Here is a 14,894-nt window from a genome sequence, read left to right as displayed (position 1 = left end):
TAAACATGTAGTTGTAGGCATTTCCCCAGTCACCAAATGAAAACAGCGTAAATGGGCTAGGAGTTGACAATTAGATTGTAAGTGCAGGATGTCCTACATAAAACTGGTACGCCTCATGTTCCGGTTAGTTATCTCCACTCGAACTGCTTGTGAAGTGGCAACACTGTCTCGAAAGTTGCCTAACAATGCATTTTATCGGAAAGTTGAGTGCAGCTGTGTGCTAGTGCATCAGTCGTTGTGAGAAGCTGGTATTGTTGAGTTGTTACAGAAATGGGATAGTCTGCATTAGAACAGCGATTCGATATTGTGAAATGTTACATAAAGGCAGGCTCCATAAAGGAATGTGAAGAAATGTTTCAAGCGAAGTATCCTGGTAGGAAGCTCCCACGCGTAGCACTATTGAAGATCTGTACAAGAAATGTAGGGCAGTAGGATCCGTTCAGAGTGTGCAGAGGAATAGGCGATCGATAGTAAAAACGCCTGAAACTGTAGACAGAATTTGGGTGGACATTTTGAGAAGTCCCTGCAACTAGGTAAGGAGGTTATCGCTGCAGGTTGGTGTATTTTGTACATCGTGTCATCATGTAATAAAAGATGTGAAATTAAAAGGCTGTCGTGTGAGTGTTGTGCAAGAGTTGAAATTTGAGGAGCAGGGAAAAAGAGTACATTATTGTAACTGGCAATTAATATGAACTGCTAACGGTTACTTGGACCCCTTGCTTTACTTCATGTCAGATGAGGCTTGGTTTCATCTTCCGGTTATGTAAACTCTCAGAATTGCAGATACTGATCGCAAGGCCACCTACATATTCTGCATGCGGAACCTCTCGACTCAGGGAAGGTAGATGTTTGGTGTGTGTTGCCTGGAATGCACATTATTGGCCCCACATTTTTCACTTACACCTTAAACAGTGCCAGATATCGTGATACCACATACTCTTTCTGTGCACAGTTAACAGCTGCAGAGAAGCTCTGTGATGTATTCCAACAAGAGGGAACAACTGCTCAGACAGCCAACCAAAGTATGACCCGCTTCACTAACGTGTTCCTTGAAGACAGACTTGTCAGTAGGGGCCTCTGGAGTCCCCAGACACCGCATCTCGTGGTCGTGCGGTAGCGTTCTCGCTTCCCACGCCCGGGTTCCCGGGTTCGATTCCCGGCGGGGTCAGGGATTTTCTCTGCCTCGTGATGGCTGGGTGTTGTGTGATGTCCTTAGGTTAGTTAGGTTTAAGTAGTTCTAAGTTCTAGGGGACTGATGACCTGAGATGTTAAGTCCCATAGTGCTCAGAGCCAGTCCCCAGACTTACAATCTTCTGATTTTTGTTTGTGGGGTGCACTGACAATCCCCGCACAATAGACGATATTGGAACATTACTAGGGAGATCAACTTCACACAAGCAAAATTACAGCTTGTTGCTGGTGACAAAGTCAGCGATGCCTGGATGCCCATGGCCACCATTTCCAACATCTCTTATAACCAGATAACATATTTTTTAACGTTACTATCATCTATTCTTTTTTAGTTAGTCCGTTGTTACTTGAATCTTGGACGTGAGGCGAGCCATTTTTGTGTGGGACAGCCCTTACAATAATATTTAGAAGTATGACCAGAAAATCACGCGAGTGGTAGTGCCTCAATCTTGGACATTTAGAATAAAAAGAGAGGCCTAATACCCGCAAGTGATCAGCCTTCTGTGGTAGCGGAAAGTGTCAGCATGACTTCCTTTAATGTGCTAAACATTCCTCAGCTATTAGGGAGGCAGACAAGACACATTGATGAAGGTTTTGGTTTGTGGTTACTATTGGAGAACGTGGGCAATCTTGCTACTGACATAGGCAGCATAAATTACACCCAAAATGGTGTGCTCCTTAGCGAGAAGAATTTACATGTGCTTACACATATTACACAACCGTTAGTAGCAGGGAGATGGCGGTATCAGCGCAATTTTTACATCAAATTGATATGCAAATTAATTAAATTGACCAATTAATTACTTCCGACCACACCCACCCTCACCCCGATCACCAGATGATGTCATGTGTTTTCCTCGGCCTGCACATGGGTCCCCGAAACCGCCACCCTCCCCACCCTCCCTCTCCACCTCCACCACCTACCATGTTGGCAGGAATTTCGAATTTTGGTGGGAATTTCGAATTTCGGTGGCAATTTCGAATTTTCGCTGTACAGTTTAATTGTCAATTCAGAGGACATAATATTAATGGAAATTGTTGATGGAAGCTGTTTATAAAACGGAAATAGGTGGTGGAAATCGAAAAAAAATCAGAGAGGGATGTATGCATTTCGTAGGACATCGATACTCTTGTTTAACTTCCAATTGCTACATCGCTTCGTATACTGCGATCACGAAGTCATTAAGACGCTCAACGGTGTGCTGACGGCTGAGAGTGCACTATTGGTGTGCCTGGCTCCACACTGCCTGCCCCCCCCCCCACCCTCACCACCCCACATCAGGCAGCAGTCCCCTCGCATAATCTTGGGGGCTCAGTCCGTCACCCGCCGGGCATTCATGGCGGCTGCCTCGCCTCACGGGTCCCGACTGAACCCACCTACCCCCACCTCCCGGCCTGCTCCAGGAGCTTGAGATGAAAGGGCGCCGTGCCATGCGTGCTCATAGCTCTCAGCCGACCTTAGATGACACAACCCACGCCACATGTGCCACTTGGCTCAGTGTCTGGCAGTCTGCACGATGACCACGCCACAGGGGGTGGCAGCCAGCAGTTGAAAATCGGCAGAAGATTGTGATGTACACTGCTGCTCTCAAGACATACTACCACAAACAATAGATTTGTTTTCGAAGGTTATCGTATTCCCTCACAGCTCTGTCCTAACAAAACCAATAACTTTTATTTCGAGGGATGCAACTGGCATTGGGCATTCCAACCTATCTATCTGTCTCAGAATGAACAAAGTGTGTTTCTCTAAAAATAGCAGGTGTGTCCAATTTTCCATCCACTTGCCAGAAAAGAAAGGATGTTTTCAGAAGGGATCTCTACACCAGTACCAAGCCTGCTTGAGGAAGAAAGAAGGCAAGTTATAGCTTGCTGGTATGCAACGTTCCTATTGGTCCTCTGCAAAATGGAGGGTGGAGTCTGAAGGTATATAAAGCCCAACTTCCAGTACAATCAACATCAATCTTTGACAGTGCTTAGTTGCGTCTGTGTGATTCCTGCAGTATGAAATGGTCGGCCAGTAGTGATGCCAGTGGTAGCGATGGTGGGAAACGGCCAAACTTCGGGCAATTGCCATTTAAGTGTTTATAAAACAATTATGAGTTCAAATTGAGACAGTTACAAAATTTTATAGCAAAGTATTCAAATTTTTCGAGATTGTGATACATTTTCGTAACAAGTGTTTATAGGAGTTCTTTTTTCTTGCTATTGCAACATTCATTCCCGAAATGTCGGCAGAAGTAGAACGCCAACTGGAAGCTAAAAGTCGCTAGCCAGTTGAAAAGGTTGCGTTGTCATCATTTAAGTAAATCTCAAAATTCTGTGTGATAGTTTACACGTTCAGAAAACATCTCTGAAAGTACTCAAATCCTAACAAGTGCTTATAACATTTCTACTGTTGTTCTAGCATTAGAGCAGCAGCACCTGGAAACTGAAAGTCATTAGCACGTGGAAGAGCTTGTGCTACCTTCATGTAAGTACATCTCCAAATTCTGTGTGATAATTTACGTGTAGAGAAAACAGCTCTTGTTGTATTCAGATCGTAACAAGTGTTTATAAAATTTTTGATGTCGCTGTTGTAGCATTAGAATTGTAGCTGATGGACACTGAGCTGCTGATGGAGGCTGAAATACAGCAAGAACGTAAGTACATTTACCATTAGACTTTTTTCCTATACAGTTGCATGAGGCATATATTATTCATTGTTGTAGATGTTGCTTAGATCAAGAGAAGAATGAGACTGTAGTAGGGGTATGCATCCAGAATGATGACCAGGAGTCATCACTTCCATCCGGTATGAACTTTTTATTTATTTATTTATTTTTCATAGTTAGGTATAATCAATATCTCACTGGAGGCAAGTTCAGTACAAAATTTTTGTTGTCATTTTTGTTTCTTATAATCAATATCTGGTTATAGACGACTTGAGTGAGATGGACTGGTGGTTCCACAACAACAATTCTGGCGAGGATGACATACCGAAGTGGGAGTGTCTGATGGTGGCTGTTGAAAGGCAGTGTGATCTCTCCCTTCTGTAATGGGAGATGGAGATAGTTGAGGAGTGGGAGAACTAGCTGAAATGCTCAGTCTTGGGACACGGAGTGTAAAATGTTATTATAATGTGACCGTTATCGTGACAGCATATAAATTATTCTGAATGCTGAAGTACTTAATTGTTGTTATTTGTTTACAGCATATATGAAAAAAAATTTTGAGCATTGTATCTAATTTTTTTCGTTATACGTCTGTTACAGGGGTGCCACCAACACCACCCTGATAACTACTTGCTGTGGTACGTGCACCTAGAGCGGTGGTTGTGGGGAGGTATCGAACACTCTGCACCGCCGTGCAAAGCACCACTCGTTGCCACATGTGAGGCAGTCCCAGCTGCTGCAATGCCGGCCTCCGCATTATCACATATCCTCTGGCGTCCGTTGGTGGTGCAGTCAGAGCAACGATCTCCCTCCCCCCAGACTGGTGATGGTGAAGGCTCCAATATGCAGCAGTATCAACAACTGCCCTCTCCACAGCCTGGGTGTTCCCACAGGAGCTCACCTCTGTCACATCCTCCTACTCCAGCTCCGGCTGTTAGCCTCGGCGCATACCCCTCCCCCCTGATGGTGCCTCCTCCACAGCGCCCTCATCCACCGGCTGGACGCAGTCGTCTCCTAGTTGTAGTATTAATGATAATGAACCTGTGCTAGCGGTAGTGCTCTATCCCGTCCTCATAGTGAAGTACATGAGATTAGTGCCGTCCTGTCCCCTCTAGAATACTCGGCGGTAGTTAGGGCCTTTGAGGGGAGAATCTCGTTTATTAGAATTGAGTGTCCTGCTGGGGGTATCGCGATCCAGTCAGGTTTGTGGAAGCATGCCTCCCGGTGCCGAAGGCGCAGCTCCTCAAAGCCCTAGATGATCCAAGATATAATGCTATTAAATGTAATGCAGTTACTCTGCTGCGAGTTGACTCACCAACCCAAACAGCAGGATGCTGCTGAGGGCAAAAGCCTGCACTACATATGAGGTGATAATGGCGTTATATCTCAGAGTACATCAATCGCTGAGTGGTATTGTGAATCCACTTTGGATGCTATACTGACCTTGAGGTGGAAAATGTTTAGAACCGTCCTGATCAAAGTATAAATTAAGTGTTTTGTTTGGGTGGAATTTCACTAGTAATAGCATTAGTGTAAGAGAAACTATATCTATGCAATAGCTGTAAACAGTACTGCAATGTAAATTTTTTTCAGCTAGTACTATTACACTCCTGGAAATGGAAAAAAGAACACATTGACACCGGTGTGTCAGACCCACCATACTTGCTCCGGACACTGCGAGAGGGCTGTACAAGCAATGATCACACGCACGGCACAGCGGACACACCAGGAACCGCGGTGTTGGCCGTCGAATGGCGCTAGCTGCACAGCATTTGTGCACCGCCGCCGTCAGTGTCAGCCAGTTTGCCGTGGCATACGGAGCTCCATCGCAGTCTTTAACACTGGTAGCATGCCGCGACAGCGTGGACGTGAACCGTATGTGCAGTTGACGGACTTTGAGCGAGGGCGTATAGTGGGCATGCGGGAGGCCGGGTGGACGTACCGCCGAATTGCTCAACACGTGGGGCGTGAGGTCTCCACAGTACATCGATGTTGTCGCTAGTGGTCGGCGGAAGGTGCACGTGCCCGTCGACCTGGGACCGGACCGCAGCGACGCACGGATGCACGCCAAGACCGTAGGATCCTACGCAGTGCCGTAGGGGACCGCACCGCCACTTCCCAGCAAATTAGGGACACTGTTGCTCCTGGGGTATCGGCGAGGACCATTCGCAACCGTCTCCATGAAGCTGGGCTACGGTCCCGCACACCGTTAGGCCGTCTTCCGCTCACGCCCCAACATCGTGCAGGCCGCCTCCAGTGGTGTCGCGACAGGCGTGAATGGAGGGACGAATGGAGACGTGTCGTCTTCAGCAATGAGAGTCGCTTCTGCCTTGGTGCCAATGATGGTCGTATGCGTGTTTGGCGCCGTGCAGGTGAGCGCCACAATCAGGACTGCATACGACCGAGGCACACAGGGCCAACACCCGGCATCATGGTATGGGGAGCGATCTCCTACACTGGCCGTACGCCACTGGTGATCGTCGAGGGGACACTGAATAGTGCACAGTACATCCAAACCGTCATCGAACCCATCGTTCTACCATTCCTAGACCGGCAAGGGAACTTGCTGTTCCAACAGGACAATGCACGTCCGCATGTATCCCGTGCCACCCAACGTGCTCTAGAAGGTGTAAGTCAACTACCCTGGCCAGCAAGATCTCCGGATCTGTCCCCCATTGAGCATGTTTGGGACTGGATGAAGCGTCGTCTCACGCGGTCTGCACGTCCAGCACGAACGCTGGTCCAACTGAGGCGCCAGGTGGAAATGGCATGGCAAGCCGTTCCACAGGACTACATCCAGCATCTCTACGATCGTCTCCATGGGAGAATAGCAGCCTGCATTGCTGCGAAAGGTGGATATACACTGTACTAGTGCCGACATTGTGCATGCTCTGTTGCCTGTGTCTATGTGCCTGTGGCTCTGTCAGTGTGATCATGCGATGTATCTGACCCCAGGAATGTGTCAATAAAGTTTCCCCTTCCTGGGACAATGAATTCACGGTGTTCTTATTTCAATTTCCAGGAGTGTATTTTTAAACCAAAGAACTGTGAATAAAAAAATTTCAAGCAGTAACAAGAACTGTGAATTTAAAAGCATTACGGTATTAATTCGTGTATTGTAAAACAAGATTTGAGAATGTACAGCTGTTTTACTACTGTGAATACTTACGTCTGAATAAAAAACTGTTATTCGTTACCATATGCCTTTGTTGTTATTTCACAAATCCCTAACCTTACAGATGTATATAAAGGCTGTGCAAGATGCACAAGGTACTAGTTTGGAGCTTGAGGGAGGTGACGTTTAAGATTGAGGAAAACAAAGAATATGTAATGACTGTATGGGATTTCGCCTATCGTGCTGCACGTATAGGTTTTTGGGAACAGGCGGCGGGTGATCGTGTCCACTTCCAAAGATATGTCTGAAATTATATCTCTTGTGCTTGAACAAAGCCTCAGACGTAGATCTGGGCAAAGCTACATACTACCTAAGTAGGAGCTAGGTAGAAAGAAAGAAAAACACAGAATGTGTGGTAAAAATTCATTTATTTTCATTAATTCAAATGAAAAGTAATTTTACATTTCCATAAGCAGATAAAACACTATTTTCACACATCTTCTTCTTGAGCTTATGGATGGCAGGATGCCCATAAAAGTCCAGGTCTTGAATAGGTGCAAACTTGAAGATTTCCATGTGATCTTCTCCTCGCCTTTGACGTAGATGATAATCTCAGGATGATCGAATATTCGAAGTGACGTCACCATTTCTTTATAAGGTATATCAGGATCATCCCCGTGGAGATCGTGAAAGAAACATGTTACGCACTTTTTACTCCTCCTTGTTTTAGCACAGTTCACATCCTTGAAAGGCCTCTGTGGTGCAATTCTTGCTGTGACTCTCTCTATTATACCAGCATCTTCTTTCTATGCTATGGATGCAACATCTTTAAATATGAATTGTTTACACTTATCATATAAACCTTGAATGTCGGAAACGACGTTCACACTGTAAGCTGTCATTGTGGAATGCTCTCGGCATGCCACAGCACTTGGTTATTTATACAGCACTCTGCAGGCCACCAGTAAGTGAGCAATAGTTAATCACACGGTCATGTAGAGCTAGAGCATACGCTGCAGTGCATTCAGGGAAATTTGTGAGGATTCAAGTATGATTCGCACCTCTCTTGATTTAACTGTCTCATTCTTCTTAGAACAGTCTATTACGATGATTAGCGCCAGCTCCTTGTATTTCCATGGACTGAGTAGGCATCCTTCCTCTTCAAAACATTCATAGTAAGAAGCATGGAACCTTGCATACATATCAAATGCTATACTGTATACATTCTGATCTCACTGTAGCAGTAAATTATCATACGGATAGAATCCTGAATTCAAGTAGACTCTGGCATTAGTTAAATTACAGTTGCCAAACACGGTGGAATCATTTGCTAAATTCCCCTCTTCTATTGGTCTGAAATGCAAGTATGATGAATCGCGGTGTTTCCAGCTGCAGGGAGGGTTTAATAGCCCATGTTTGTCTGCTAGCTGTCGGTAGCACCGGGCACTTAAAAACCTCCCACGAGCGGAAAGTTAATGGCAGATATGTACCGTTATTCAAAACTTTTAAAAGCTGGAAGCGCTCCTCGTCTGCCGCAGTGATGTGTGGCATTTTCCATTTAATTTTATTGATAATGATCTGGTTCTCCTCTTGAGCTCCTTGAATGTATGAGTTGCTATCCTGAATGTATGAGTTGCTATCCATACCAGAATAAGCTCCTGTTTAGCATTCATAATAATTCGCTGTATGTCCTCAAAGTACCCCACACGCATTTTGAGAGATATTCAAGCAGTAAATCGGCGGTACTCTTCTGCTGTTCTGCCCACAGGCTCGTCTGTCAACAATCTTTCATTTTCTAAACCATTCAAATCCAGACATGATGATCAGACATACGTTTTAAGATTTGATGCTGCGCCGACATTACGTGTACGATCAGTTTTCTACCCCATTAAGGGGCTCCGGAACGCCCTATACTTGCAATGTTAAAATAACGCTTATAAATTACATCTTTCCTCACAAAGTATTTGAGGTAGGAAGTTGAACTTTTTACAGATTATTTATTGGAATATGGGCTAAAACTTAACATAGGGATTTTACAAAATTTTAGTTCAGTTATTAAAGATGATTTTTTTTCAATTGTAATGAAAATTCACAACATTTTTTGCAATTTTTTATTTATATATTCAAAAATATACAGTTTTTTGGAAAAAGGCTGTGTTAAATTATGCAGAAGGTACTGCGTAACATTTACTGAAAGTTTGAAATAAATATGTTTGGAAGATCCTTAGAAAACATGTAATCAGTATGAGAAAATAAAAGTTTTGGGGATCGAGCGACAAAGATTGGATTAACTTTTTAGTGCATTCCAGGTCCATAGGATGGATTATCTTCATCCTCTGCAAACTCCTCCTCCAGCTTCCTCTTGTTCCTCCTCCAGTTTACTCTTGCTTGTATTTCTAGACTCTTTACAGCCCTGTCTGCAGCCCGAAGGCGTTCCTTGTCTAAAGCAAGCATCGCTCGTTGTTGTGTTCGTAGATTTTGCTACCATTTTCTTCAGTTGCAGTTACTGCAACACTGTTCCAAAAGGTGGTCATGTATGAACACTTATCACATTTCAGTTGTATTTCACTAGCAAGTCCTACGTGCTTTATTATGGAGAGTTCCAGAGCAACTTCACTACAATGAATACATCTTACACAGTTTGAAAAAGTTCCTTTGAGAACCGACATATCAAATATTTCATTCACATCCGATTCGCTCATAAAACATTCATAGTTTTCACTCATTGAACCAAGCTTCTGTGAAGTATTTTCTTTCCCACTTTGACTGCTATGGGCAGGTGTACTTGAGAGGTTAGGTTCACTCACTTGGTTATCGTCTTTATTGTTTACAGTAATAACACATACCTTTGGCTTTCCAACATTTCTCCTTTTCTTAAAAGCCTTCAGAGGATTTCTAATAACTTTACTTTTACTCATTATTATACTTCAACAAAACAGAGACTCAAGAAACAGAATTAATTACGAATATTTTCGAGATAACGACAGAGTAAATAAACATGAAACAATCGACAATCACACCAGCGATATATATTGAACCATCACAGGTTAGCCACAACACATACTTTATCTCACATCACTAAAATGTACCTGATGAACACGGACGTTAATAATAACACCATTTGACAGCAGTTTAACAGCGCCACAGTGGGTCACGCCAATGTAGAACACATTTCAAAAAAAATTTAAAAATAGTTGTAGTCTTCGGAATTGAATAAATTATATATCTATTAAAAGGTAATAGTCTGCAGATTCAGAAAACGCAAAAAAGTAAAAATTGAACTTTTCATGATTTTGAGCCTTTCCGGAGCCCCTTAAGTTCATATCGTATTTCCTGGAACAGGAATGCCAAAGCATTACGTGTAAGCTTTGATCCCGCTGTATGACTACTATCCCTTCCCTTAAATGGTCCATGCAAATACATAAAACTCGCATGGAAGAGGTAAAGGGTTTTGGTGCTGGGTGACAATCCTTATTTCATCGTTTATGTTAAATGTCGTTGAAGCAAAGGTTAGGGGAGAAGTATTCCTGGCGCATGATTCGCTCATCATATTCCACTGGGTGAGATACACTGAGTGATGTTTCAACGCTCTGTAATGGCATGGGGCGTGTGCAGTTGGAGTGATACGGGATCCCTGATACATCTAGATACGACTCTGACAGGTGACACGTACGTAAGCATCCTATCCGGTCATGTGGATCCATTCATGTCCATTGTGCTTTCCGACGGTCTTGGGCAATTGCAGCAGGACAATGCGACACCCGACATGTCCAGAATTGCTACTGAGTGGCTCCAGGAATGCTCTTCTGGGTTTAAGCATTGCCGCTGGCCACCAAACTCCCCAGACATGAACATTAAAGCATATCTGGGATGCCTTGCAACGTGCTGTTCAGAAGAGATCTCCACCCTCTCGTACTTTTACGGATTTATGGACAGTCCTGGAGGATTCATGGTGTCACTTCCCTGCAGCACTACTTCAGACATTAGTCGAGTACATTCCACGTCGTATTGCTGCACTTCTGCGTGCTCGCGGGGGCCCTACACAATATTATTCAGGTGTACCAGTTTCTTTGGCTCATAACTCGGCAAAGTGCCTGGCTCATGGTGGGGGATGACACTTCAAATTGATTCTAAATGAACCTATTCATGATTTGCTTTCAGGTTTACGGAAAAATGCATTGTTACTAGAATCAGTTATAAAATAACTGGAAAAGGTCCATATTCATGCGCTAGCCGCAATGGGTTCTGTGAAAATACACTGTCCTACCGTTGTTCAAACTGACGTAATGCTCCATATCAAAGATCTCATTGGCGATGGGACGTGATGGGCCGTTAAATACTAATGCTTCTATTTTTCATTTCCTCCTGGTCATTCTTCTGGTATCTGAAAATAAGTTCTTGATTACGAACTGACACTCATCAGTAATTTCCTCTCTCCTACGTATTTTCGTAGGCTTTTACATCGTTCAGTACGGGCTCGGATGGTCACACAAGTTTTGGAAAATTTAATTTAGTTAACTTCACTGCAGGATGCCCTTCTTGTCACCGCAGTCGTCTGTCGACTAAGGAACGCAAGGAGGTTACAGTGAAGGGAGATGATGAGAACAGGCATTGGCTGAAGCCAGCGGGCATGGAAGTACACCATCTTGCTGAGATCAAGATATGGGTTTCTCCATTAAAATCCTATGCAAAAAACTTGCCCTCTGTACTTAAAGCCGTTCAATAGACAGACAAATCTGAGTATGTACTTAGATACGACGTACTTTCGTGGCAGACTGTAGTTAATTAAACAGCTGAGAACTCAATTTGTTGATGCGAAATTTCATTCGTTGAGTGTAGACTACATTAGACAACATCGCAGGATAACAGCCAATCGTTTTAAGTCTAACTTTTAGCCGTATTAGTTCACAGTACAAGAGCATCCCGATCATTTCACTAACAATATGAACGATTTTCAAAATGTCAGCACTGAAATGGTGCTTTTTAGTCGGAAGAATACGACAACGTCGTATGAAAATTCTTTGAGCTTACATTTAAGCAATCCCGCTAATATGAGAAACGTACACTTAATGTAAGATAGGGGCACTGTCTCCCTCATACATCCCCCCTCCCCCCGTCACCATTTCTATGAACGTGTGTCTCATTCTAAACACTACCAATTTCGTTTGATAATTTTACACGGTAAGGATACACCGGGTGGTTATAATTAAAGTGCAGCTACTCATAAAGGTCCATTATGGGCTGTGATTATCATACGGCAGCGATACTTGGTAGATATTCTAATGCCTTATTGCGGAACCGAGTTACACGGGGAAAAAATTAGTTCCAATTTTGGCCAGCTGGTGCTCATCTCGTGCTGTGAATGCAAAATAGACGTTTCTATATGTGATGAATTAGGAACGAAAGGTGGGCAGAAAGGGTTAAACGTGGTGACCGTGCGGTTCTAGGCGCTTCAGTCCTCAACCACGCGGCTGCTACGGTCACAGGTTCGAATCCTGCCTCGGGCATGGATATGTGTGATGTCCTTAGGTTAGTTAGGTTTAAGTAGTTCTAAGTTCTAGGGCACTGATGACCTCAGATGTTAAGTCCCATAGTGCTTAGAGCCTAAGGGTTAAACCAGTGAGAAAGGCATAATGCTGGTTTTGTTATTAACCGCCACTTACAGAAATTCCTCCATATGGGCACCAGAGACGTCGAACAGATGCGGTACAGCCCCAGATTTGCTTCTGGTGGCTAAAATTGGTTTCTCATTAACCCATTAGCATATCTAACAAGTTTCGCTGCCATACGATAATTACAGCTGGTGTATGCTGTACAGTTGCATCTGGTGGCTAAAATTGGTTTTGCACTCACCCATTAGCATATCTACCAAGTTACGCTATCATACGATAATTATAGCTGCACTTTAATTATAACCACCTGGAAATTTTCAGTTAAGATTTTTATCTTACCATTACAGTCACTATTGTACGTACATTCAGTTATGATGTCGTTAAAAACGAATATCAACAACATATAAGTTATACACTTGAATAATCATTTTATTCACAACAAAACATTGCTCTAGTGCTTTGTGAAATTAAATCTTTATTTCAGTTTCTGAAACAAAACAAACTTGAAACTTGTTAAACAATCTACACTACTGCCCATTAAAATTGCTACACCACGAAGATGACGAGCTACAGACGTGAAATTTAACCGACAGGAAGAAGATGCTGTGATATGCAAATCATTAGCTTTTCAGAGCATTCACACGAGGTTGGCGCCGGTGGCGATACCTACAACGTGCTGACATGAGGAAAGTTTCCAACCGATTTCTCATACACAAATAGCAGTTGATCGGCGTTGCCTGGTGAAACGTTATTGTGATGCCTCGTGTAAGGAGGAGAAATGCGTACCATCTCGTTTCCGACATTGATAAAGGTCGGATTGTAGCCTATCGCGATTGCGGTTTATCGTATCACGACATTGCTGCTAGCGTTGGTCGAGATCCAATGACTGTTAGCAGAATATGGAATCGGTGTGTTCAGAAGGGTAATACGGAACGCCATTCTGGATCCAAACGGCCTCGTATCACTAGAGGTCGAGATGACAGGCATCTTATCTGCATGGCTGTAACGGATCGTGCAGCCACGTCTCGATCCCTGAGTCAACAGATGGGGACGTTTGCAAGACAGCAACCATCTGCACGAACAGTTCGACGACGTTTGCAGCAGCGTGGACTATCAGCTCGGAGACCATGGCTGCGGTTACCCTTGACGCTGCATCACAGACAGGAGCGCCTGCGATGGTGTACTCAACGACGAACCTGGGTGTACGAATGGCAAAACGTCATATTTTCGGATGAATCCAGGTTCTGTTTACAGCATCATGATGGTCGTATCCGTGTTTGGCGACATCACGGTGAACGCACATTGGAAGCGTGTATTCGTCATCGCCATACTGGCGTATCACCCAGCGTGGTGGTATGGGGTGCCATTGGTTACACGTCTCGGTCACCTTTTGTTCACATTGACGGCACTTTGAACAGAGGACATTACATTTCAGATGTGTTACGACCCGTGGCTCTACCCTTCATTCGATCCATGCGAAACCATACATTTCAGCAGGATAATGCGCGACCGCATGTTGCAGGTCCTGTACGGACCTTACTGGATACAGAAAATGTTCGACGGCTGCCCTGGCCAGCACATTCTCCAGATCGCTCACCAACTGAAAACGTTTGGCCAATGGTGGCCGAGCTACTGGCTCGTCACAATACGCCAGTCACTACTGTGATATCGTGTTAAAGCTGCATGGGCAGCTGTACCTGTACACGCCATCCAAGCTCTGTTTGATTCAATGCCCAGGCGTATTAAGGCCGTTATTATGGCAAGAGGTGGTTGTTCTGGGTACTGATTTGGTTCAAATGGCTCTGAGCACTATGAGACTTAATATCTATCGTCATCAGTCCCCTAGAACTGAGAACTACTTAAACCTAACTAACGTAAGGACATCACACAACACCCAGTCATCACGAGGCAGAGAAAATCCCTGACCCCGCCGGGAATCGAACCCGGGAACCCGGGCGTGGGTACTGATTTCTCAGGACCTATGCACCCAAATTGCGTGAAAATGTAATCACATGTCAGTTCTAGTATAATATATTTGTCCAATGAATACTCGTTTATCATCTGCATTTCTTCTTGGTGTAGCAATTTTAATGGCCAGTAGTGTACTTTATCACAAACCTAGTTCACTGTCTTTTCAAGATAATTAGGTCCTTTTTTTGCATGTAGCTTTATTTATCTGGGGAAAGGTTTTCAGCATTACATGTAAACTGTAGGTGGAGAGGGGAGAAATGAAAGGAAAAGGATGGGAGTATTGATCTCAGCTGCATTACGACTGTATACGGAATCACAGGCGACGAGTGAAAATATGTGCACGACCAGGAT

Source organism: Schistocerca piceifrons, chromosome X, assembly GCF_021461385.2.
Source record: "Schistocerca piceifrons isolate TAMUIC-IGC-003096 chromosome X, iqSchPice1.1, whole genome shotgun sequence".
NCBI classification, from domain to species: Eukaryota; Metazoa; Arthropoda; class Insecta; order Orthoptera; family Acrididae; genus Schistocerca; species Schistocerca piceifrons.
This window is presented reverse-complemented; position numbering follows the sequence as displayed.